General features: G+C 35.5%; 1 long non-coding RNA gene across 1 annotated transcript in view; it reads left to right on the plus strand.

Annotated features, from left to right (window-relative positions):
* Positions 1 to 23,369, plus strand: part of LOC123328442 — a 225,027-nt gene extending 201,658 nt beyond the window's left edge. The window contains exons 2-3 of the long non-coding RNA XR_006543265.2: positions 15,039 to 15,115; positions 23,204 to 23,369. This is a non-coding gene — a long non-coding RNA (uncharacterized LOC123328442). The remainder of the gene's footprint in view (positions 1 to 15,038; positions 15,116 to 23,203) is intronic.
* The last annotated feature ends 2,559 nt before the right edge of the window (positions 23,370 to 25,928 follow it).

The raw sequence follows: 25,928 nt of genomic DNA on the forward strand, positions 1-25,928 counted from the left end.
TTTAATATCATGGCTGCAGTCACTATCTACAGTGATTTTGGAGCCCCCCAAAATAAAGTCTTTAACTGTATCCATTGTTTCCCCATCTATTTGTCATGAAGTGATGGAATCAGATGCCATGATCTTAGTTTTCTGAATGTTGAGTTTTAAGCCAACTTTTTCACTCTCCTCTTTCACTTTCATCAAGAGGCTCTTCAGTTCCTCTTTGTTTTCTGCCATTAGGGTGGTGTGATCTGCAATCTGAGGTGATTGATATTTCTCCCAGCAATCTTGATTCCAGCTTGTGCTTCATCCAGCTTGGCATTTCACATGATGTACTCTGCATGTAAGTTAAATAAGCAGGGTGACAATATACAGCCATGATGTATTCCTTTCCCAATTTGAAACCAGTGTGCTGTTTCATGTCCATTTCTAACTGTTGTTTCTTGACCTGCATGCAGATTTCTCAGGAGGCAGGTCAGATGGTCTGGTATTCCCATGTCTTTCAGAATTTTCCACAGTTTGTTGTGATCCTTGATAGCTCAGTTGGTAAAGAATTCACCTGCAATGCAGGAGACCCTGGTTCGATTCCTGGGTTGGGAAGATCCCCTGTAGAAGTGATGGGCTATGCACTCCAGTATTCTTGGGCTTCCCTAGTGGCTCAGCTGGTAAAGAATCTGCCTGCAATGCAGGAGACCTGGGTTTGATCCCTGATTTGGGAAAATCCCCTGGAGAAGGGAAAGGCTACCTACTCCAGTATTCTGGCCTGGAGAATTCCATGGACTGTAAGAGATGGACACTACTGAGTGACTTTCACTTTCACTTTCTTATATAATAATAGTTGGCAAGAAATTAGTAGAAATATATGTGTTACATAAGTATAATATTTAGAATAATATATTTAAAATCTCATTCATAGTAAATACATTTGTGGGTTAGATATCTTCTTACTTGTGTCGTGCATCACATGATGAGCCATGACAGCAAGGAGATTTAAATGCTAATGAAGAATTCTGTAATCTCTCATCCTGCCACTTTTAGCTTTCACAAAAGGAGAGAGAAAATATAGAAGGAAGATGTTATCCAACAGTATACTGACACTACTGGAACATCATGTAGACATTTTATAAAGAAAAGTCATGTTTAGTCCCTTAGTTTTACTTCGCCAGAAAAATGAATCCTTTTTTCTTCAGAAATTCATGTTTCCAAGAAACTGTTGCATTCCCTGAAATTAAACAAAAGTCTAATCAAAGCATAATCTTCATATACCCCATGACACATGTGTGAATGCTTGGTGATGCCTATCTCCCCCATATGACATAGAATTACTATATGTGATTATCAGTTATGCTCACCTCAAAAGGAAATCACTGCCTGGAAAAATGTGCACTACCTTCCTAAAAATAACTGCCTAAGAAGCATGTTTCTTCTAAAGATAAAAATCTTGTGGGAATATAATCAGCCTTCAGATTTCTTGTTCAATGAAATTTATGCTCTAAAACAGGAAGTGGGAAATTAGAAGGGTGATTTGTTTTGTTTTGTGTGAGAACACACAAATCCATTCTTATCATAACAGTTGAAAAAGGAATTTTATGTTCTTGTGACTGGGTAAGGAAAGAGGTCCTGTATTTGTGATTAAAATATAAAGATATAAAAGAAGTTTTAATAGTGTAACTTAATACAGATTGCAGACTACTAAAATTTTTCTTCATAATTGCAAGGTTTCAAAATATATGCAGAGGATTCAATGTATGTTAACCCCTGGGTCAGAACGGTCATGTAACCCTCTGTGATAAGTATAATCTTGGAATATAATGATATGAAATTTCCATTTTTCACAGTCAGGCTCATGGAAACTGAAATCTTTGTGGAATGCCCAATTATTCTACTGTTAGGAGGTCAAGAAGGACATTGATGCTTCCAAAATATATAAACATCCTAGAACTGAGATTGGTAAACATAGAATTTTATAGAAATATTTATAATCACTTTTAGGAGACTTCCCTGGTGGCTCAGATGGTAAAGCATCTGCCTACAATGCGGGAGACTGGGTTCGATCCCTGGGTTGAGAAGATCCTCTGGAGAAGGAAATGGCAACCCACTCCAGTACTCTCACCTGGAAAATCCCACGGATGGAAGAGCCTGGTAGGCTACAGTCCATGGGGTTGCAAAGAGTCGGACACGACTGAGCAACTTCACCTACCTACTCCTATGATCTCTTGATGTTTGTCCCATTTATTCAGAATGTTGAACAACATATTAAGGAGCCATGGATCCTGAACCATCTTATTCCGTTACAATATTTAGTCTGAAAATGCTACTGCATAAGTGAAACAGACTTTTCTAGACAGTACTAGAAACATTTGCAAATATGATATTTTTAGGTAATTAGAAATTCATAGCCCTCAAAATAACTAGATACTTGCATCTACCTTGAAAAATTATCTGGATGTTTAGATTCTCTTAAAATTTAATTTTTCTTGTCCTCCATTTACTGATCTTTTAAAGAAACCTGTACCCCAGGAAGATTTTTAAAACATGCAAGATTTCCACCAGTCTTAATAGAGCTCCTCCCTGAGTTATCAGCCTCTTCTGATTAGCAATTCACACACTGAACAGAGGTAAGGATAGTTAGATAGCAAAAGCTATTGCCACCAACTTTCCCCCTACTTTCCTTTTATAAAATCATCTTTTTATTTGTTGATTTATTTTGTTTTCCCCCAATGTTAACTCAAAAATTTTAGGTTTGTTTTAACTTGGAGAGGAATATCAGGACTTAAATGGAGTTGAGCAAATTTCTCATTCCTAATGAAACTAAATGACTACTGGCTTTTTCTTTTTTTTGAATACATAGTCACCATGCCAATATCAGTAAAGAGCTGTCTCTCAAATCATGTCTCTTTGGATAACTCTGAAACTAGTTAAATAAAGAAAATAGTTAAATAGATTAAATATCATGTGTCTTCAAATGTTAAATATTTAAAAAGCCAATCTACAATACTATTCTTCTTCCTGAAATTTAATTGCAGCTTTTGTATTTGTCTCTTCTTTATTGAAAATGGACTTGTTGATTGGAAAAAAAAAAAAAAGACACACAACATAGAAGCGGAGAATTATGCATCCCAACTTTCTGAGGACTTCAAACCCAGGAGATGCTAAGGGACTGCTCTGGAAAGGGAAGAGCCAGGATATGTAGGAGGTTTGGCAACAAAGACCAGGTAGTCAAAACACCAAAAGATTACTGTTAATTAAAGAAAACCAGGTATCTCAGGTTCAAGAATTTAAAGCTTTTCTGTGTATGGGAAGATGCAAGAATCTGGGCTCATTGAAATATTTCCTTTGATATGCACCTTAGGTATCCAGGGTCAGTATCCTATTATTATTATTTTTTTTCCGTGCTGAGTGCCCTTTGGGTGCACCTTTGGCAGTGGCTGCCGTGGCTAAGGGCTTCATGGCTGGCATTCTGAATTGCCTCCAGGCTCTCTGTTGGGGCGGCTGTAACACGATGGCCCGATGACTGCAACATCCTTTGTTAACTAATATGGCAGGAAACATCTTTCATTCACAGACTGTTTTTACCTCAGCAGTGCAATTAGTTCTTTTTTTTTCCCCCCTCTCCTTTTTTTCCCCCACAGCTAGCCTAACCACTTCACCTGAAAAACTATGTCTATGGAAAAATGCCTTCCATCTCCCAATTAGCCAATTTATAAACAAATGTGTACCTCACAACCTAGTTGTAAGTGGATAACTTACTATATCAAAATGTCTGTGTTTTAGTGTCATGCCGATGTCATTATTAACAGTAATAACAAGTTGTGAATGCTGTTTCATTGCTAGTAGATTTAATTACAGGCATTAGAAAGCACCATAGAATCTATTCTCATAGTTACAAATACTTAAAAACATATTCCTAGGTCCATTTTTCTCTAAAAAATACTTCCACTAAACTCAATATATAGATACATAATAGCAGTAATTTATGTTGAGTAATGTTGAGGATGGGTGTGAGAGATTAGTAGGTAGACATCTGCTCCCTCTCTATTATAATCCCTAGAGACCTCTGAGGTATCTCCATGGAAGCTTTGAATGAAAATGTCAGAACTAGTCTGCCCATTTCGTTTAAAGATATGAAACAGATTCAGAAAGGAGAAATAACTTGCAGAAGTCAACACACGAGTCAGTGGAATAAAAAAGTGAATCTGGTCACCTGAATCATTTAGCTATCTTGCTTTAGATAGTGTTGGTTTATACACTCTTTAAGAAGTTAAGTCATAAAATGAAGCTCAAGTGTGACTTATTTATATCTAATATGTTAGCCATTTCCTATTATCTTTTGGCAAAATTGGTAAAAATTAATCTTAAATGGATTTTAAAGTGTAAAAGGAACTGGTTACAGTAATGATATCATTGAATAGTTCCAGTTTAAGTCCTAAATAGCTTTTCTTTGATTAGCTTTCCCATGAAAATAATCTATTCTTCACTAAGCCCATTATCATAAGGATTCCCTTTGGAAAATGCCCCTTCTAAAAATAAAGAAATGCTATCATTGTATTGCCTGTAGAAGAGAAGTAGTCCACAACTACAGGTCCCACTGTTCAGTTGGTTGTTGGGTGGGAGCAAAAGGGGATCAAGAACAGGGGCAGCTTTCAGCTATGCATTTTATCCATTAAAAAAAAAAAAAAATGGGTTTTCTCCATAATGAGATACAAACTTACCCTATAGAATGGTATCAAAAAGACAACAAATAATGTGTTGATAAGTATGTGGAAACAAAGGAATGCTCAACCATTGTTGGCAGGAGCATAAATTGGTGCAGCCACTATGGAAAACAGTATGGAGGGTCCTCAAAAATCTAAAAATAGAATTTTCACATTATTCAGCCATTGCACTTCTGCATATTTACTCAAAAAAAGAAAAAACACTAACTATAAAAGGTATATATATTCCAATGATCATTGGAGCATTATTTACAATAGCTAAGATATAGAAGCATTCTACATGATTATTGATAGGTGAATGGAGTAAGAAACTGTTGTATATCTACACAATGAAGTATTACTCAGCCATTAAAAAAAATATCTTGCCATTTGCAATAACATGGATGGGTCTAGAGGTCATTATGCTAAGTGAAATAAGTCAGACAGAGATGGTAAAAATATCACATGATCTCACTTATATGTGGAATCTAAAAGCAAACAAGCAAACAAATAAAACCTCAAAGGTATCTATGCAGACTCATAAAGAGAACAAACCAAACAAGTGGTTATCAGAAGGGAGGGGTATAGGAGGTTGTAGGAAAAATAAGTGGAGTGATTAAGAACTACAAACCTCCAGTTATATGATAAATTAGTCACAGGGAGTATAATATACAGCATAAGGAATATGATCAATAATATTATAATTACTTTGTATGGGGAAGTTGGACAAATTCCCAGTCAATTTGCTTGCTTCCATTGGAGGCATGAGCTATATCATCAGATTTGTTGAAATGGAGAGTCATGAAATAAAGCATCAGAAAACACTTTTAGACTAGTTTAAGATTAGCTATTAAATTTTTTTAAAATGGATTAACAGAATGTTCTCAATCTTCAGTTTTCTCATCATGCACCCCAGTTGCTAACAAAATTGTTTAACTCAAGTAACAGGGAAATTATCAGAAATATCTTTTAAAAATCAGTGTTTAAGAAAATATGTATTTGAGGCCGCCAGCTCTTCAAAACTCATGCCATACTTATCAGTAATCCCTATTTGTGAATTGCTTACGTTCTAATATGTTTGATAAGTTGTGACTTACAAACAAATGAGTTTCCTCAGTGTCTGAGGTCACAGTTAACTATCAAGGCAAGCCAATCCAATAAGCCATGCTTAGGTTATAAATGGCAACCCACTCCAGTATTCTTGCCTGGAAAATCCCATGGACAGAGGAGCCTGGAAGGCTACAGTCCATGGGGTTGCAAAGAGTCGGACACGACTCAGTGACGCCACTTCACTTCAAAGTATTAAATATTTACGTTAAATAATCAAGAGAATACTATGACTTCAAAAAATAATATTTCTAAATTGAATTTTAATGAAATACAACTGTGGTGGTGGAGAAGACTCTTGAGAGTCCCTTGGACTGCAAGGAGATCCAACCAGTCCATCCTAAAGGAAATTAGTCCTGAATATTCATTGGAAGGACTGATGTTGAAGCTGAAACTCCAATACTTTGGCCACCTCATGTGAAGAACTGACTCATTGGGAAAGACCTGATGCCGGGAAAGATTGAGGGCAGGAGGAGAAGGGGATGACAGAGGATGAGATGGTTGTTTGGCATCACTGACTCAATGGACATGAGTTTGAGCAATCTCTAGGAGATAGTAAAGGATAGGGCAACCTGGTATGCTGCAGTCCATGGGGCCACAAAGAGTCAGACACGACCGAGCGACTGAACTGACTGATAAAGTTATTAAATAATTATTAACATTTTCAAAGGTCTTCTTACATATTTGTCAAACTTCAGTAATTCAAAATTCCTTTCAAGGTAAATGACTTTTAGCTATTCTCATTATAATAATATTTAACATGTATGCATGTAAAATATGTGTACATGACATACAGATCTTATACATCTATAAGAAAAACTATGAAACCAATAATTAAATTAAAAGTTTAACAATATAATTTTTCTCCTACTAAATGAATATAGCAACTTATTTTTGAGTTGAGATAAGAGCTACCTGTTTTGTGGAGATCTAATGATTTACTTTTGTCTTTCTGAGCTCTACGAATTTATGGTTTGTTGACATAAATTAATAGTCACTTAGTGGGAATGCCTAATTCATAGGTAAAATTTGCATTGCTTCTTTTTCTGATCGTAGTGTAATAATTATGCCATGGCAGTATCATGTATCACCAAAGGGTGATATGCGCAAATGGACACTTGTTTGAACAAAACCCATCAGTACATAGTAAGAAATTTGTCATCTGTGAAAAATGTTTAAATTAGTATTTTTAATTAGTCTCCATAACACAGAAGTGCATGTGTGTGTGTTGTGTGCTAAGAAGTGTATAGTGAAGCAGTAAGTGCTGATGTAGAAAGTGTAGCAAGTTACCCAGAAAATCTAGCTAAGATGATTAATGAAGGGGGCTACACAAAATAACATATTTTCAATGCAGACAAAATACCTTTATACTGGAAGGAGATGTTATAATACCTGGGGCTTTCACAGCTAGAGAGCAGAAGTCAATGTTAGACTTCAAAGAACAGACTGACTCTCTTGTTAGGGGCTAACACAGCTGGTGACTTTAGAAACCAATGTTCATCTGCCTTTCTGAAAATCATAGAGCCCTTAAGAATTATGCTAAATTTGCTCTGCCTGTGCTCTAATCAACGGACCAAAAATCCTGATGACTGCATATCTGTTTACAGCCCACTATTGAGACCTACTGCTCAGAAAAAATTTTTTTCTTTCAAAATACTAATGCTTACTGACAGTGCAGCTGATCTCTCAAGAGCTCTGATGATGTACAGTGAGTTTCATGTTGTTTCCATGCCTGCTAACACAACATTCATTTTGCAGCCCATAGATCATGGAGTTATTTCAACTTTTGAGTTTTATTACTTAAGGGAAAAAAATGGGTAAGGATATAGCTGCATAGCTAAGAATTCCTTTAATGGGTATGGGAAAAGTAAGTTAAAAATCTTCTGCAAAGAATTCACCATTTTAGATGTGTTAAGAACGTTTGTGATTCATGGGAAGTGTTCAAAATATCAACATTAGCAAGAGTTTGGGAGAAGCAGATTTCAACTCTCCTGGATTACTTTGAGGGGTCCAAGACTTCAGTGAAGGGAGTAACTGGATATGTGATGGAAAGAACAAGGGGACCAGAATTAGAAGTGGAGCCTGGAGATGTAACTGAATTGCTGCAATCTTGTGATAAAACCTTAAGGGATAAGTTACTTCTTATGGATAAGCCAAGTGGTTTCTTGAGGTGGAATCAACTGCTGGTGAAGATGCCGTGAAGACAGTAGAAATGACAAGAAGGATTTTGAATATGACATAAACTTAGGTGATCAAGCAGCAGCCGGGTTTGACAGGATTGACTCCAATTTTAAAAGAAGTTCTACTGTGGGCAAATAACTATAAAACAGCGTTAAATGTTCCAGAGAAATCATTTGTGAAAGGAAGAGTCAATTGATGTGGCAAACTTTATTATTGTCTTATTTTAACAAACTGCCACAGCCACTCCAACCTTCAGCAACCACCACCCTGATCAGTCAGCAGCCATCCACACTGAAGCAAAACCCTCCTTCAGCAAAAAGATTAATTCACTGAAGCCTCAGATAAAGGTTAGTATTTTTTAACAATGTTTTAAGATATTAGAGTTTAATGTGAACATAACATTATGTTCACATTAAACTCTAATATCTTTAAGTGTGCAATAGCATTATGTCTAAAAGAATGTGCATGAAAAATAAAAAACATTGTTAAAAAATTGGAGTCACTGACATTGCAGTTTTTCACATATTTGTCAATCCTTGTTATTTGTTGCATTTTTGACAACAGCCATTCTGACAGGTGTGAGATGGTATCTCACTGTGGTTTTGATTTGCATCTCTTTGATAATTAGAAATAGTGTGCATCTTTTCATGTGTCTGAAGGCCATGAATTAAAGTTAGAGATAATGGACATTTTTATTCTGTTCCTGATCTAGAGGAAATGCTTTGAGCATTTTGCTTTATTTTTATTTATTTTTATCAAAATATAATTGATTTATAATATTCATTTCAGGTATACAGTGTAGTGATTCGGTATTTTTAGTTTATACTCCATTAAACATTATTACAAGATGATGGCAATAGTTTCCTATGCTATAAAATATATCTTTGTTTCTTATCTATTTTACACATAGTAGTTGGTAGCTTTTAATCTCACACCCTATCTTACTCCTCCCTTCTTTCCTCTCCCCACTGGTAAAAACTAGTTTGTTTTCTGTACTTGTGAGTGTGTTTCTTTTTTGCTATACACAGTCATTTGTTTTTAGGTTCTACATATAAGTGGTATAATATGGTATTTGTCTTGCCTGACATTTCATTAAGCATATTATTTTCTATGTCCATCCTCATTGTTGTAAATAGCAGAATTTCATTATTTTTATGGCTGAGTAATATACAGGTGATAGAATTCCAGTTGAACTATTCCAAATCCTGAAAGATGATGCTGTGAAAGTGCTGCATTCTATATGCCACCAAATTTGGAAAACTCAGCAGTGGCCACAGGACTGGACAAGGTCAGTTTTCATTCCAATCCCAAAGAAAGGTAATTCCAAAGAAAGCTCAAACTACCGCAGAATTGCACTCATCTCACACGCTGGTAAAGTAATGCTCAAAATTCTCCAAGCCAGCCTTCAGTAATATGTGAACCGTGAACTTCCTGATGTTCAAGCTGGTTTTAGAAAAGGCAGAGGAACGAGAGATCAAATTGCCAACATCCGCTGGATCATTGAAAAAGCAAGAGAGTTCCATCCAGAAAAACATCTATTTCTGCTTTATTGACTATGCCAAAGACTTTGACTGTGTGGATCACAAGAAACTGTGGAAAATTCTGAAAGAGATGGGAATACCAAACCATCTGATCTGCCTCTTGAGAAATTTGTATGCAGGTCAGGAAGCAACAGTTAGAACTGGACATGGAACAACAGACTTTTTCCAAAAAGGAAAAGGAGTACGTCAAGGCTGTATATTGTCACCCTGTTTATTTAACTTATATGCAGAGTACATCATGAGAAACGCTGGACTGGAAGAAACACAAACTGGAATCAAGATTGCCGGGAGAAATATCAATAACCTCAGATATGCAGATGACACCACCCTTATGACAGAAAGTGAAAAGGAACTAAAAAGCCTCTTGATGAAGGTGAAAGTGGAGAGTGAAAAAGTTGTCTTAAAGCTCAACATTCAGAAAACGAAGATCATGGCATCTGGTCCCAGCACTTCATGGGAAATAGATGGGAAACAGTGGAAACAGTGTCATACTTTATTTTTCTGGGCTCCAAAATCACTGCAGATGGTGACTGCAGCCATGAAATTAGAAGACGCTTACTCCTTGGAAGGAAAGTTATGACCAACCTAGATAGCATATTCAAAAGCAGAGACATTACTTTGCCAACAAAGGTTTGTCTAGTCAAGGCTATGGTTTTTCCTGTGGTCATGTATGGATGTGAGAGCTGGACTGTGAAGAAGCCTGAGCACCGAAGAATTGATGTTTTTGAACTGTGGTGTTAGAGAAGACTCTTGAGAGTCCCTTGGCCTGCAAGGAGATCCAACCAGTCCATTCTGAAGGAGATCAGCCCTGGGATTTCTTTGGAAGGAATGATGCTAAAGCTGAAACTCCAGTACTTTGGCCACCTGATGCGAAGAGTTGACTCATTGGAAAAGACTCTGATGCTGGGAGGGATTGGGGGCAGGAGGAGAAGGGGACGACAGAGGATGAGATGGCTGGATGGCATCGCTGACTTGATGGGCGTGAGTCTGGGTGAACTCCGGGAGTTGGTGATGGACAGGGAGGCCTGGCGTGCTGCGATTCATGGGGTCGCAAAGAGTCGGACACGACTGAGTGACTGATCTGATCTGAATATATAGATAGATAAATAGATATAGAGATATATATAGGCTTTTCTGGTGTCTCAGTGATAAAGAATCCACCTGCCAGTGCAGGAGATAACAGATTGATCCCTGAGTAAGGAAGATTCACTGGAGAAGGAAATGCCAACCCATTCCAGTATTCTTGCCAGGGAATGCCATGGACAAAAGAGCTAGGTGGACTATAGTCCATGGGGTCACAAAAGAGTCAGACAAAAGTTAACAACTAAAATGACAAATATAAATATGTATAAATATATAGTAATATATATATGTTTGTTTGTGTATATACATATATCACTTTTTTTCCATTCCTTTATTAATGGACACTTCAGCTGCTTCCCTATCTTGCCTATTGTAATAGTGTTGCTTTGACCATTGGGGTGCATTGTAGCTGGTCAGTTGCTAAGTCATGTCTGACTCTTTGTGACCCCGTGAACTGCAGCACACCATGCTTCCCTGTCCTTCACTATCTTCCTGAATTTGTTCAAACTCATGTCCATTGAGTCAGTGATGCCATCCAACCATCTCATCCTCTGGTGCCCCTTCTTCTCTTGCCCTCAGTCTTTCTCAGCATAAAGTTCTCCAATGAGTCAGCTGTCTGCATCAGGTGACCAAAGTATTGGAGTTTCAACTTCAGCATGAGTCCTTCCAATGAATATTCAGGGTTGATTTCCTTTAGGAATGACTGGTTTGATCTCCTTGCAGTCCAAGGGACTCTCAAGAGACTTCTCCAGAACCACCATCAATTCTTTGGTGCTCACCCTTCATTATGGTCCAACTCACACATCCATGCATGAGTATTGGAAAAACCATAACTTTGACTATATGGACCTTTGTTGACAAAGTGATGTCTGTGGTTTTTAAAATACTGTCTAGACTTGTCATAGCTTTTCTTCCAAGGAGCAAATGTCTTAAAATAGAACTACCATACTTCCTAGCAATTTCATTCTTGGCTGCTGCTAAGTCACTTCAGTCGTGTCCAACTCTGTGCGACCCCATAGATGGCAGCCCACCAGGCTCCCCTGTCCCTGGGAGTCTCCAGGCAAGAACACTAGAGTGGGTTGCCATTCCCTTCTCCAATGCATGAAAGTGAAAAGTGAAAGTGAAGACGTTCAGTTGTATCCGACCCTCAGCGACCCCATGGACTGCAGCCTTCCTACATCCATGGGATTTTCCAGGCAAGAGTACCAAAGTGGGGTGCCATTGCCTTCTCCATTCTTAGCTATATATCTGTAAAAAAATAATAAATAAAAACAAAAATTTGAAAAGACACATGCACCCCAATTTAGATTTAGAAAAGGATTTAGAAAAGGCAGAGGAAAAAGAGATCAAATTGCCAACTCTGCAGTTTCCCTTTTCTCTACATCCTCACCAACATTTGTTATTTGTAGATGATTTGATGATAGCCACTCTGATATGTGTGAGGTGATCTCATTCTTGTTTTGATTTGCATTTCTCTAATAAGAGAAATCTGTACATCTACGATCTGTAGAACCATCTGTATATCTTATTTGGAAAAATGTTTATTCAGGTCTTCTGCTAATTAAAAAAAATTTTTAATATTAAGTTGTATGAACTGTTTATATATTTTAGATATTAACCCCTAGTTATCATGGTTCATATCATTTGCAAATATTTTCTCCCATTCTGTAATTTGTCTTTTCATTTTGTCAATGGTTTCCTTTGCTGTGGAAAAGCATTTAAACTTAATTAGGTCCCATTTATTTATTTTTTATTTTATTTCTTTTGCCTTAGAAGACATTTAAAATCATTGCTATAATTTATGTCAAAGAGTATTCTGGCTATGTGTTCTCCTAGGATTTTTATGGTTTCAGGTCTTACATTTAGGTCTTTAATCTATTTGGGGCTCATCATTTATATGGTATGAAGAACTTTTCTAATTTCATTGTTTTACATGTAGCTGTCCAGTTTTCCCAGTACAGTTTATTGAAGAGATATTTTCCATTGTATATTCTTAACTTCTTTGTTATAGTTTAATTGGCCATAGGTGAATGGCTTTATTTCTGTGCTCTCTATTCTGTTCCATTGATCTATTTATATGTATCTGTGTTTGTGCCAGTACCATGCTGTTTTGATTACTGTAGCTTTGTAATATGGTCTGAAGTCTGAGAGCCTGCTACCTCCAGCTTTGTTCTTTTTTTCTCAAGATTGCTTTCACAATTCAAGGTCTTTTGTGCTTCCATATAGATTTTAGGATTGTTTGTTCTGGTTCTGTGAAAAATACCATGAGTATTTTGGGAAGGATTGCACTAAATCTATAGGTTGCTTTGGGTAGTATAAGTATTTTAATATTCTTCCGGTCTAAGACCATGGGATTCTTTTTCATTTCTTTGTATTATGCAGTTTCCTTTATCAAGCTTTTGTAGTTTTCAGAATGTAACATCCTAAGTTAAGTTTATTAGTAAGCATCTTATTCTTTTTGATCAAAATATAAATTTTAAATAGGATTTATTTTAACTTTCTGATAGTTTATGATTCGTGTATACAAAAGCAACAGATTTATGAAAGTTTTCATTACAAATGAGTGTTCAGTTTTGTCAAATCTTTCCTTTGATCTGCTGAGAAGACTGTATCATTTCATCCTTTATTTTGTTAATGTGATATTACCTGTGCCCATTTTTAAATAGATTTTTTTGGAGGATATATTGAGTTATATAAGTCCATTATATATTTTGAATATTAGCCCCATCAAATATATCTTCTCTCATTCTGTTGTGTGACTTTTCTTTGTGCTGTTGGTTCCTTTCACAGTGGAGAGGCTTATAGTTTGATGTGATCCTCTTTGTTTAGTTTTTCTTTTTTTGCCCTTTACTGAAGAGACAGATATCAACAAATATTTCTAAAACTAATGTCAGAAAGTGTACTGCCTATGTGTTCTTAGAAGTTTTATAGTTTTAGGTATTACATTTAAGTCTTTAATTCATTTTGAGTTTATTTTTATATATAGCGTGAGAAAGCAGATAAGTCTGATTCTATAAAGCTGATTACTCTGGGTGCAGTGGTAGACAGGACTGGCTCTCTCACTAACTGGCTGTGTATTCTGGCCAAATGCTTGCTTTGTTCTTCTCACTGTATAACCTACAATATGAAACAAACACCTTTTCTATATGCCTTAGTAAATTGTCATAAATTCTAAGTTGAGTTTCCAACAGGTAATCTGTGATTTCAATGTTTTGCAATATCCTTGAGATTTCCTTTAACTTGGGGTATTTTATTGGTATCACTTATGCTGTAATATACTTTTAGCTTGTGAACTAACAGATGAGCAGTGACCACTCATGGGCAGAGTTTGAAAGAAGTAATATAATTGGTCATTGATCATGATACACTTCTGTTATATGTACAGCTGCTTGTGTGCCAAAGAACTAGTAGTGATATTTGTACTTTATTTACTTATTCAGAGTTAATATATCATAATTAAAAATTGAACTGTGTTACTGGGTAATGGTGTTATTTAACTAAATTATGGTAACTAAAACTCATGGATATTGAAATTTTGCAAAATAAGGACTGCCTCCGTGTGCATTTAAAATTTTTATATAGTTATGTAATAACCAAAATTAAGACTTGGATTATCTTGCTAAACAATTCAGTACTGGATAGTTGCCTCACTTAAAATAATGTACATCCACTCTATCTTAAGGTAAATGAGTGTTGAGTTAGTTTACATTTTCTACTTAAAGTTCAAATAAGTTGTCTTCAGTATATTCTTAGAATATATAGTATTTGAGAGAATATAAAATTGAGGTTATCTTCTATAGATTTAAGTAAAAACTCCTCAGGTTTAATCATATAAACAAGATATTAAAACACAGAGTAGATATTTATTTTGCAATTAATTTAATTTATAGCCAGACTCATAGCAGTGTGTTTGCAGCCCATTTTAGCTTTAATTCTCCTGGAAATAGTCACAGAAAAATTGTGATGCCTTAGTTTTCATGAAGCCATGAAGAGGTGAGTGATGCTATTCGGGGATGATCAAAAACAACTACATTTTCTTTTAAAAATATTGCTGAGTTCTAATTTTCAGCTCAAATCTGTTTACTTACTTTACAAAAAGATGCATGTAAAATTACATGTTTTATATTCCTAACCAAATATGGAACTATAAACATAAATAATATAATAAGAAATTTCTACTAATTCAGAGTTAAATTTTTTTTTTTTAACTAGGTAGAATATCTTTCCAAAATACTCCCTCCTTTTGTTTCTTACTGTATTGAATGGGAAATGGAAGTCATATCAAATCCCCAAATTTATAATTTGGTAAGAATAGCAAACAAGTTAATAAATATCCAAAAATCTTCATCTTGAATTGCAGCAATCTACAAATTCCTCACAAACAAAAATTTCTTTTTTGGTGGACAGTTTTAAAGTAGCATGGATTTTCTTTTCTTTGTTTGCGTAACAGAACTCCATAAAACGTGAGGGTGATGAATGGATAAAGCAGGAAGCCCCAGGTCAAAACAAGAAAGCACGTTTCTTACTGTAAGTTCATATAAAACTTTCTATTATAGTTTTAATTCAATGTGTGAGTCTGTTTGGGGGACTTTTCTTCAAGGCAAGTTTATACCATTTTACCATGAGCGATTACACTTGATGGTACTCAAAAGCAGGGAGATGGAGAAGTTCATCCAAAATAGTGAGAAGGTTCTCATTCCAAAATTTAGGATTTATTTCTTTTCCCAACCTCTGACCTTCCAGTAAGTAGTGATCCACAATGAAATTGTCAGGTTAGTTTATTTCTCTCCCTAAGTTCTTGTCTCATTGTAACAAAGAATTGGGATGATGTGCTAAAGGGTTTAAAACAACAGACAAATTATAGCTCAAGCAGGCAGAACGTTCATTAAACAAACATTCCTGAGACATGGGAGCAGGCTGACCCCCAAGGAGTTGTACAATCCCTCTTGGCTTTGCATTTTATACTTCCTGTCTCCTCCTTTTGGTTCTGCCCTGTGCAAAACACAGCTTGTATCTGCCACCAGTCGGGAAAGGGAATGCAAATAGGCATACACTCAAGGCTGATTGACAATTGCAAGTTACATAACAACAAGCTCTGTTGTGCATGTCTTTCCCATAATTCAGTCTGTTATAATCAGATGTTTATATGTATAGAATATTTATAAACCCTTAATGGGCTCCTAGATGCCTAAGGTCATTTGAGGAAGCCCCTGTGGTTAGTTTGTATCCAGGGTATGCCTAAGGTACTTGCGCAAGAGTTGGAAAAAGTCTTCTGTGGTTATTTTTGTAGCATCTTTGAGCTTTTCATGATGTGTCTGGGATGGGTTTAGAGATCAGTTGTGATCATGCCTAACTTCCTACCTAACAAAATGTTTCAATTTAAAGATTCTACTTCTGTAATTACAAAGCAACAAACATTAAGCACTACCTTTTAAAGTTAAAATCACTTCTAACTTCACTGTGTATTAGGGTGCAAAATTCATTATGAAATTGGCTTTCAATTCTTTACAAGTAGTTAATCTCCTGGGACAGGGAGGCCTGGCATGCTGCAGTGCATGGGGTCTAAGAGTTGGATATGACTTAGTGACCGAACAAAAACAACAAGAACACTCAAATTCTAGCCCTAAAAGTATAAGATTCTTTTAAAAAATAATAGCATGTATTTGCCAATTTCTGCCTATGAGAGATAGCCCTTTCCCCTCACTTAATTCTATTTAAAATGGAAAATATAACAAATACAAAATACAAACCCTTCATATTATTAAGAAGTAATCCTTTCATTTAACTGTATTAAAAACCAAATAACAACTATTTCTACTTTTAATACATGCATTCTATTTCACAAAGAATCATAGTAGAGAGTGAGCAGTTACATTTTTTCATCACAGCAATCCTTAACCTAAGGTAATGTATAAATTTGCCGGATGAAAAGTGTCCTTAAATAGCAGAGTCTCAGTTCTTGCAACATGTTTGCTTTATATTCTGTTTCAAAGGCTGCAGACACATTTTAGCTCCAGTTCTTAACTTTTATCTACTTTTAACCTTTAAAGTGATGCCTTGACTTCAGGCTGGCATTCGTGACTTTTAAAATCTTCACTGTAAATTCAAGTTTCCTTTTCTTCTCAAAGACACATCTGTGTTTCCAGAGTAACAAAGCTTAACAGTCTCTGAAGGAAGTGGCACTCAAAAATATCTTAGCCTTTTTGTGTATCTAACATTGAATTTGATGAGGTAATAGAGTATATCATTAAGCATGTGAACTCTGCATCCAAAGTACATGGATATAAATTCCAAAGCCACCATTTAGTATCTGTGAGACCATAGATAGTTATCTACCCTTTTAATGTTGGCGATAAAAGTATATAGCGCATGGAGTTTAAAAGAGGTGGTGTGAAATTTTTCCTCATTCGTTGCACTCAATACATGCTAGTGACGGTGAGGATGATGATGGTGAAATATTTTACATCTTTGTTTCAATTTAAATCTTTCTGAGAATCCATGCTTTTAGGTTTGTTTCATCACTTTTGACCAATCACTTATAAAACATACCCTTGATAATAAATATGGCTATCCCCAGAGTTCTAGACCTCTTCTGCGAAAATGGATATGATTGGAAGACATTTAAGAAGGATTATTAACAGAAATCCTCTTCCAATTCTTTAAGAGAGTTAAGATTTCTGTGATGCATTATTATTTCTTTGTGACTTGAATGTGACAGTTCTGTTAAAAGTTTATTTTCTGTGGAGTCTCTTCCAAATTCCCTGTAAGAACACACATGGAACAGTTTTTAAACATGAATAGAGGACTGACTGAAACAAAACATATTGTTTTCACTGAGAAAGAGAGTTCACCATTTCACTCAATGATTCTTCTTTATTATGTAGAAGAGGTGTCATTTAGAACTCTGAAAGATAATGCTGTACATCATTTAACCCCAAAAAATCAGAAGAGAAAGACACAATCACATCAAGTAACAGTTGCACTTTTTTGCATAAACTATGCTATATCATAGTTTTTCCAGTCTGTTAAAGTGAGCATATAAAAAAATGCCCTTCTTATGAAATTTGTATTGGTAGGAAGAGAAATTACATCAGAAGACTAAAGATAAAACAGAGCTGTTTAGAGGAAAAATTAATGTTTTTTGGCTGGACTTCTATTTTTTATATGAGTTAAAATTTTAAATCATCCAACATTTGATATTTAGACAGGGCAGTTAGGACAAAATGATGAAAATTAGTCACTGATTTCTCCAAGTAGGTAATTTTCTGAAACAGTATTTCAGGTGTAACTTTCAGCTAAATATTTAATGTCAGTTTGGTTGGCTTTCCTGTTGGTTGTAAAATATTTCATAATGGACTCATGTGGTTTTTGATCAAATATCAATCCATTATATTATAAATTGCCTGGGTCCAGCCCCGGTGGATCCAGGGAATTCGAAGCGGGGACGGCGTAGGCGAGGATCAGGAAACAATTGCTTAACTAAACGTTAACTAAAGATATAAAGAGTGGTTAAATAAGGATAGCTCAGTGAGAAAATTTAGTGGAGAAAAGAGGCTGAATAACTTGGTTTACGTGGAAAGCTAATAAAATTCCAAAATAAGGGATTTGCGTCACCTACGTAGGCCGCAGGTGTCCTCCCGTTCTCCCGAAGGAGAGGAGACACTAAGGCCTCCCCAGTCAGATCTTAGAAGCCCAGGCAAAATTAGTAGGCTTGGCGAGCCTCCCCACCCCAGATGGAAATTCAGCCAGAAGGTGAGAGAAGGACATGGGGAGACCAACTTTCAGTGAACCAAAAGGTGTACTTTATTTTCCGAAGTAGTTTTATACCTTAAGTTGTGCATAGAGGATAATGGGGGAAGGGGTAGAGTCATGCAAGGACAGCAGTCCCTGATCCTAATCGAAGCCAGGCTTTCAAACTTATCATATGCAAAAGTTTAGGTGATTTACATCATCTTCTGGCCAGGAGGCCTGTTAACATTTTAAGATTCTTTCTTCAGAAAACTTATTTTTCTCTAAAGGTGATTATTCTAGGGTCAGGTGCCACCCTCCGAAAGCATTAGATAAAGTTGCATTCCCATAGGGCAAAGGTGTGGTGAGCTATAACAAGAAAAGAATTAACTCAAGGGTCCAAGGTTACAAACATTAAAGCTACTACTTACATTTCTATACACCAAATATATAAATCAATACACTGCCAGGGACACAGTAGGTAAGGGATATGGAGACTTAGCAGCAAACATTGGCCCAATACGTGAAAAACCCTTCACCAATACAATTTCTAATCTATCTTTTAACTGCTCAAAGGAATCTGTATTTAGACAGTTTAGAACATCTCATGCCTCTCACAGTTGGGAGGCTCTGAACAATCACATATGGCCGAAAAAACCTATTCAGGCAGGCTAGAGGACTTCCAAAGGAGTTTGTAGGTTGAAACACTGTCACACCCAGGAACTTTATTAACTGGGGCTGTAAGTTAACTCTTTTTTCAGAGAGAGGTGGTGGGGCACAGCCCCCTGTAAAGTCAGAGGTGTAGGTGAGAGCACAAAGCAGAAAGTAGGCAGACTCTGGTTTTGGGGGTAGATGCTCGAGAATTTCCAGGGGGACTCCTGAAGCCCGATCCCGCCTGTGCGTATGCCAAGCCTCCTTCCTCATGACCTTTGTCACAGGCGGAGTTCCTCACGCTGGCTCCCGGCAATAAATACTTAGTTGACACCTGACAGGTAATAAACAGTTTATTAGAGTTCAAGAAATTTTTAAAAATGAAACATGATACCCTCTCAAAGAGCTCAAAATCTTTTGCATGTGCAGTTTTATTAAAACAAGAAATTTGAAAATTTGCTGTGAGGGTTAATTTTAAAGTAGTAATCTTTTCCCTAATTATATCAGCTATTGTAATTAATTCCACCTGTCTCTTGACTCCTGGCAGAAACATCATTGTGCAGTCATCTTGGAAATATAATTGTTCTTCACTTAGATCAGTCCAGACACACTCAGAAATCGATCAGCACAGCCTTTTATATTCCTCTTGATGACCTCGATATTTTTATATTTACACTCACCACAAAAGCTTTCATTCCTTTTATTTTCCAGAAATATTTTATATAAAGAAATTAATAAGATGCATGGTATAAAAATGCAACAAATTAAAATTGTCTTTGGTTTATGATAAAATCATAAACCAGTAACCAAGTTCATGTTAGCAATGAGGCTAGTGAAAGAGCATGTGCAAAGATCAGACGATAAGTTTTTCAGAGTCACTTGAGTATTCTTACATTATCATTTATATAAATAATATAAAAACAGTGTATTTTGAACATTTTCAGAGGAAATTTTTTGCTGTTTTTGTAGAATCACATGTTGTTCAAACTCACAACAGCTTCTGTTCAGATCATTTTTTCCTTCCAGTTTTATTGAAATATAATAAACATGTAGCTCTAAGTTGAAGGCTTACAGCATAATGATTTGACTTACATATATCATGAAATAATTACCATAGTGAGTTTAGTGAATATCTATCATCTTATCTACAGACACAAAATTAAAGAGAAACTTTTTTTCTTGGGATTAGAACTCTAACGATTTGTTCTCTAAACAGCTTTCATATATAACATATGGCAGGATTAATTATATTAATCATGTTGTACATTATATCTCTAGTATATATTTATCTTCTACTGGAAGTTTGTACCTTTTGACTGTCTTCATCCAGTTCCCCTTGTTCCCACTCTCCACCTCTAGCAACCACAAATCTGATCTCTTTTTCTATTGATTTGATTGCTTGTTTCTAAAGTATAATTGACCTACAACACTATGTTAGTTCCTGGTGCATAATATAATGTTTCAATATTTCTATACATTTCAAAATAATCACCACAGTTAAGTCTAGTTGCCATCTGTCATCATACAAAGATATCACATAGTTATTGACTATATTGCCCACACTGTGCATTTCATATTCATTACTTATATATTTTGCAACTGGAAGTTTGTATCTCTTTATTCAGAGTCACAACAGCTTTTGTTCACAGAATTTTTTAAAAGGAAAAAAAATTCGGTTCTATGGAAATGAAGAAGTCAGGAAGGCTCACTTTTTTTTTTTAATTGATGTATAGTTGATTTATAACATTTGTAAATTTCTGCTGTTCAGCAAAGGGATTCAGTTATACATGTTTATACATTATTTTTATATTGTTTTCTGTTATGATTTATCTCAGGATATTGAATATATTTCTATTTATTTCTATATATTTTATAGAATAATAGAATAGAATAGAAATATATATATATTTCTATATATTTTTATATATATGAAATATATTTCTATGTTTTTTACATAAATAAATATATATCTATATATTTATAGAATAATAGAATAGAAATATATATATGTTTCTATATATTTTATCTCAGGATATTGAATATATGTGCTATTCAGTAGGAGTTTGATTCTATTTATAATAGCTTGCATATGCTAACCCCAGCCTCCCAGTTCATCCCTTCCCTACCCTCCTTCCCCGTTGGTGTCCACAAGTCTGTTCTCCATGTCAGTGAGGAAGACTCAGATTTTCACACCCCAAAATCCTTGTTAGTTTACTAAGGCCTAATAGTCCTTTTCCCAGTGGCTCTGTGGTAAAGAATCTGCCCGCCAATGCAGAAGATTGACACTCATTGACATTTTTCTTCCTCATCCACAAATCCAAGCCCTATCTATCTACTATCTTCAGTTCAGTTACTCAGTCCTGTCTGATTATTTGTGACCCCGTGGACTGCAGCATGCCAGGCTTCCCTGTCTTTCACCAACTCCCAGAGCTTACACAAACTCATGTCCATTGAGTCAGTGATGCCATCCAACCATCTCATTCTCTGTTGTCCCCTTCTCTTCCCACCCCCAATCCCTGCCAGCATCAGGGTCTTTTCCAATGAGTCAGTTTTTCGCATCAGGTGGCCAAAGTATTGGAGTTTCAGCTTCAGCATCAGTCCTTCTAATGACCATTCAGGACTGATTTCTTTTGGGATTGACTGGTTGGATCTCCTTGCAGTCCAAGGGACTTTCAAGAGTCTTCTCCAACACCACAATTCAAAAGTATCACGTCTTCAGCACTCAGCTTTCTTTATAGTCCAACTCTCACAACCATGCATGACTACTGGAAAAACCAAAGCTTTGACTAGATGGACCTTTGTTGGCAAAGCAATGTCTACTTTTCAATATGCTATCTAGGTTGGTCACAGCTTTTCTTCCAAGGAGGATCTTTTAATTTCATGGCTGCAGTCACCATCTGCAGTGATTTTGGAGCTTAAGAAAATAAAGTTTCTCACAGTTTCCATTGTTTCCCCATCTATTTGCCAGTCGGGCACGACTGAGCGACTTCACTTTCACTTTTCACTTTCATGCACTGGAGAAGGAAATGGCAACCCACTCCAGTGTTCTTGCCTGGAGAATCCCAGGGACGGGGGAGCCTGGTGGGCTGCCGTCTATGGGGTCACACAGAGTCGGACACGACTGAAGTGACTTAGCAGCAGCAGCAATGGGACCTGATGCCATGATCTTTGTTTTTTGAATGCTAAGTTTTAAGGCAACTTTTTCACTCTCTTCTTTCACTTTCATCAAGAAGCTCTTCAGTTCCTCTTTGCTTTCTGCCACAAGGGTGGTGTCATCTGCATACTTCCCTAATGAATATTAAATGTATCTGCTTATTCTTTATCCCCATTACTGCTGCCCTAGATCTGGCTGTTGCTATATCTTTCCTGCACTAGGGCAATGCTCCCTCCACTTGTATCTCTGATTTCCAGGTGATCACAATCTAAGGTTTTCCATTCTGCAATAAAAATTGAAATTAAACTCAAATATTTCTGCCCCACCCTCCACTTCCCAGATGTTCATCCTACATTCTCCTTACCTCTAGCATACAACTTTTTACCCTAGATATCACAGTTGCCTATTCCCTTGCTTGGAGAAGGAAATGGCAACCCACTCCAGTATCCTTGCCTGGGAAATCCCATGGACAGAAGAGCCTGACGCACTGTACAGTCCATGGGGTCACAAAGAGTCGGACACGACTGAATGACTAACATGATAACACACACATTCCCTTGCTTATCTTGCACTCTAGACCTTGAATGACCTAAGGGTCGGATAATGGTTTCATGGAGGCTCAGCAGTAAAGAATCTGCCTGCCAGTGCAAGAGATGTGGATTTAATCCCTGGTCCAGCAAGATACCCTGGAGAAGAAAATAGCAACCAGTATTCTTGGCTAGGAAGATACCATGGACAGAGGGAGCCTGGCAAGCTATATAGTTCATGGGGTTGCAAGAGTTGGATACAGATTAGTGACTAAACAACAACTATAGTTCCTTTAACAAATAGGTTACATGAGAACCAATCTGTGGTTAATATGGTCAAAAGTTAAAACTAAATGCAGTTCAGTGAAAAATGATGAAAATTAATACTTCTAAACTATATTTCTGATCTTTTTCTTTTTCTTTATCATGCTTTTCACTATTCATTCTTTATAAATGCTTGTAGTTAAAAAACAGATCGTTCTCAAATTATGTTGAATAGAGTAATTCAAATAAATACAAACAAAAATTAGACTTTGATTCACTACCTCCTTTCAGGTGGGTGTTAGAAGAAAGAAGAAATCATCTCTATTTTCAGTTCTCCATGAATGGGAAGTCAAACTAGAAAGAAAAGCATTAATTAAGCATTGGTATTTTTAAGACCACAATTTTAGTTACTTCTCTCCTTTATTAAATGAAAGAAAATATACGTGGAAAAATTAAACCCTGTGTAACAGCCTTTTTCTCTCTCTCTCTCTCTCTCTCTATATATATATATATATATATATATATATAAAATAAATATAGCTCCAAATAAAATATTTTCCTGGAATTTTTTCTTCCTTGGTATCATTTCAGTATGTAATATTTTGGTTATTTATAGCATAAAGTATGAAAACATGCTCAGTATACTAAAACCTGCTTTTATTATTTCCATGATGCTTTTATTTGAATAGCTCACCTTTATTTTTCTAGTCATTTTTAAAAAACACTGAAATTAATAATTTTTTCCCAAAATAAAATAATATAGCCTGGCTTCTCAGAGCAGGAAATACTTTTATTTTGTATATCTCTTGTTCTTCAATCATGAAAAAAGTTATGAATTTCAAAATAGCCATAATAATAATAGACCAATGAGTGATTTTCTTAGAAGACTATGAACTTTATAAAATGATATGTGGGTATGCTTTTATAAGAACTCACTATTGGTTTTCTCCTGATTTGTTTATGATTATAGAAAAGCTATATATAGGATCTAAAATTTAGAAGGTTAAAATTTTAAGCATTGTGTGTAGATTAATTTATAAACATTTTGTTTTTATTTCCATAGATAATTTATAAAAAATACAAATTTCCCTAGTGTGTTTCATTTACAGTGTTTTTGCAAATGCAGAAATATATATGTCTATATCCATAACCATGTCTTTGAGAAATCATTTCAGATGAATAAAAACAAAGTTTTACTTATAAGTGTTAAAACAGAAAACAGAAATCTTTCAGCATTACATTTCCCATATAAATCTAAAAATGTCTAGAACTGAAATACACTCACTCTTATTGCAAAGATAGCAATATTCTCTCCCTAATTAATAGTATCCTCTTAAAAGGTAGAAATAAAAATGAAATATATGTATGTGGTTATTCCCTGGTTGGAAAAGTTCCCTTTAAAATTTCTTGTTTTAATAATGGTTTAAAAATCTATCCTGCTGTCTAATAAGTTACTGAAATATAAATACTACTTGCTCATCAAAAAAATCAATATTCAGATGTTGAAGTTTCTGCCATTTCCTACAATTTTGATTTTATTTCTGAGCTTCCGTAACTTAGAATGTCTGTCTCAGTTTAGATGGTGGTGGAAATGTATTAGTTTCTTCAATTAACTATTGGACGTCTGGAAGGTGAGGAACATTACCATATATCCAGATACCCAGTGGCTAAAAAAATCATTAGCTTCTCTTTCAAAAATATCCTAAACTACATTAAAATAAAATAATTTAAAGATTTGTGGTGACATAATCCTTTCTAAGTTTTGGTCTTTTCTTTGAGAAGAAAGCTTTGTCCTGTTCCTTAAATAATGATGAGGTTCAGAGCAGTCCACCCCCAAAATATGTCACTTTGGCATATTATTTTGAATAAAGACCCTCATTTGTCCCCCTGAAAGCAGGAAATAAAACTTCCATATGAAAAGTACCCTTCCTGTACCAGGAGGTAGAGAGACATCTTTATCACCTGAGATAGGGAGTTCAAGGCCAAGAAGAGTCTATAAACAAACCTTGTTACTCCTTTACTTCCCGTACCCAGAAGCTTTTGTCACTCAGTTCTGTAGGAATTTATTATTTGTTTATAAAAAGGTATACAAACAGCCTGCTTTGTTCCCTTCCTTAAATCTCATCTTTCTATGTACTCCTGTATATAGAAATTAAATTTGGTTTTCTCCTGTTATTTTGTCTGATGTCAATTAAATTATTAGATCAGCCAAGGAACTTAGAAGGGAAGAAAGGAAAAGTTTTCTTCTCTACAATAGCATGTCAGAGTTGACTCCATGTCAAGAATTGTAACTTGAGCATTAGGACTTATTTATCTACTTAAAATATTTTCTTTCTTGGGTCTGAGTTTTCCCACTGTAATACCAATGTCAATAGTTTGTTGATTATTTCCCTCCAAATCGTAGATTTAGAGTTAAGCAGTAACCTCAATCATAGCAGTGCATGATTTGAGATTATAGAATTTTATCAGGAAATAAACCAAGTTTTAGGAAATCCTGCTGGCTCATTTAGGTGACCTTACCTGAAAATTAAAATGAAGCCCTTTAGTAACAGACATATTTGTGAATACCTTCCTAAGAACATGTTTTTAGGAGGATTACTATTCAAGAATGAAGTTGGCTCTTCTCAGGTTTTATGTGCAGTAAAATGTTTTTCCACAATTGAACAAAATTTTGAAGACTCAATTTGCATAAAAACAAAGGATGTCTGAAGTCTCAATGTCATTAAGTGATGTCAACCAAGAAATTACATTTCCCATTCTATTTTCCTAATAATAACTGAATTTATTGAGAAGTTAACATGCTTCAGTTAGAAAATAGAACATGAGAAAACTAATATCATTCATAAAAATTGAAAACAAATCAGAAAAGAGGAGTTCATTAAATAATGTCTATATTTATCAGCATTTATATTTATATTAATTTCTATATATATTAAAATTATTATTACATATTTAAAATATTTTTTAAAGTACTGACTTGAGAATGAAAAGACCTGAAAGTTCTTGATTAACCTAA

This window comes from Bubalus bubalis, chromosome 12 (assembly GCF_019923935.1).
Source record: "Bubalus bubalis isolate 160015118507 breed Murrah chromosome 12, NDDB_SH_1, whole genome shotgun sequence".
Classification (NCBI taxonomy): domain Eukaryota; kingdom Metazoa; phylum Chordata; class Mammalia; order Artiodactyla; family Bovidae; genus Bubalus; species Bubalus bubalis.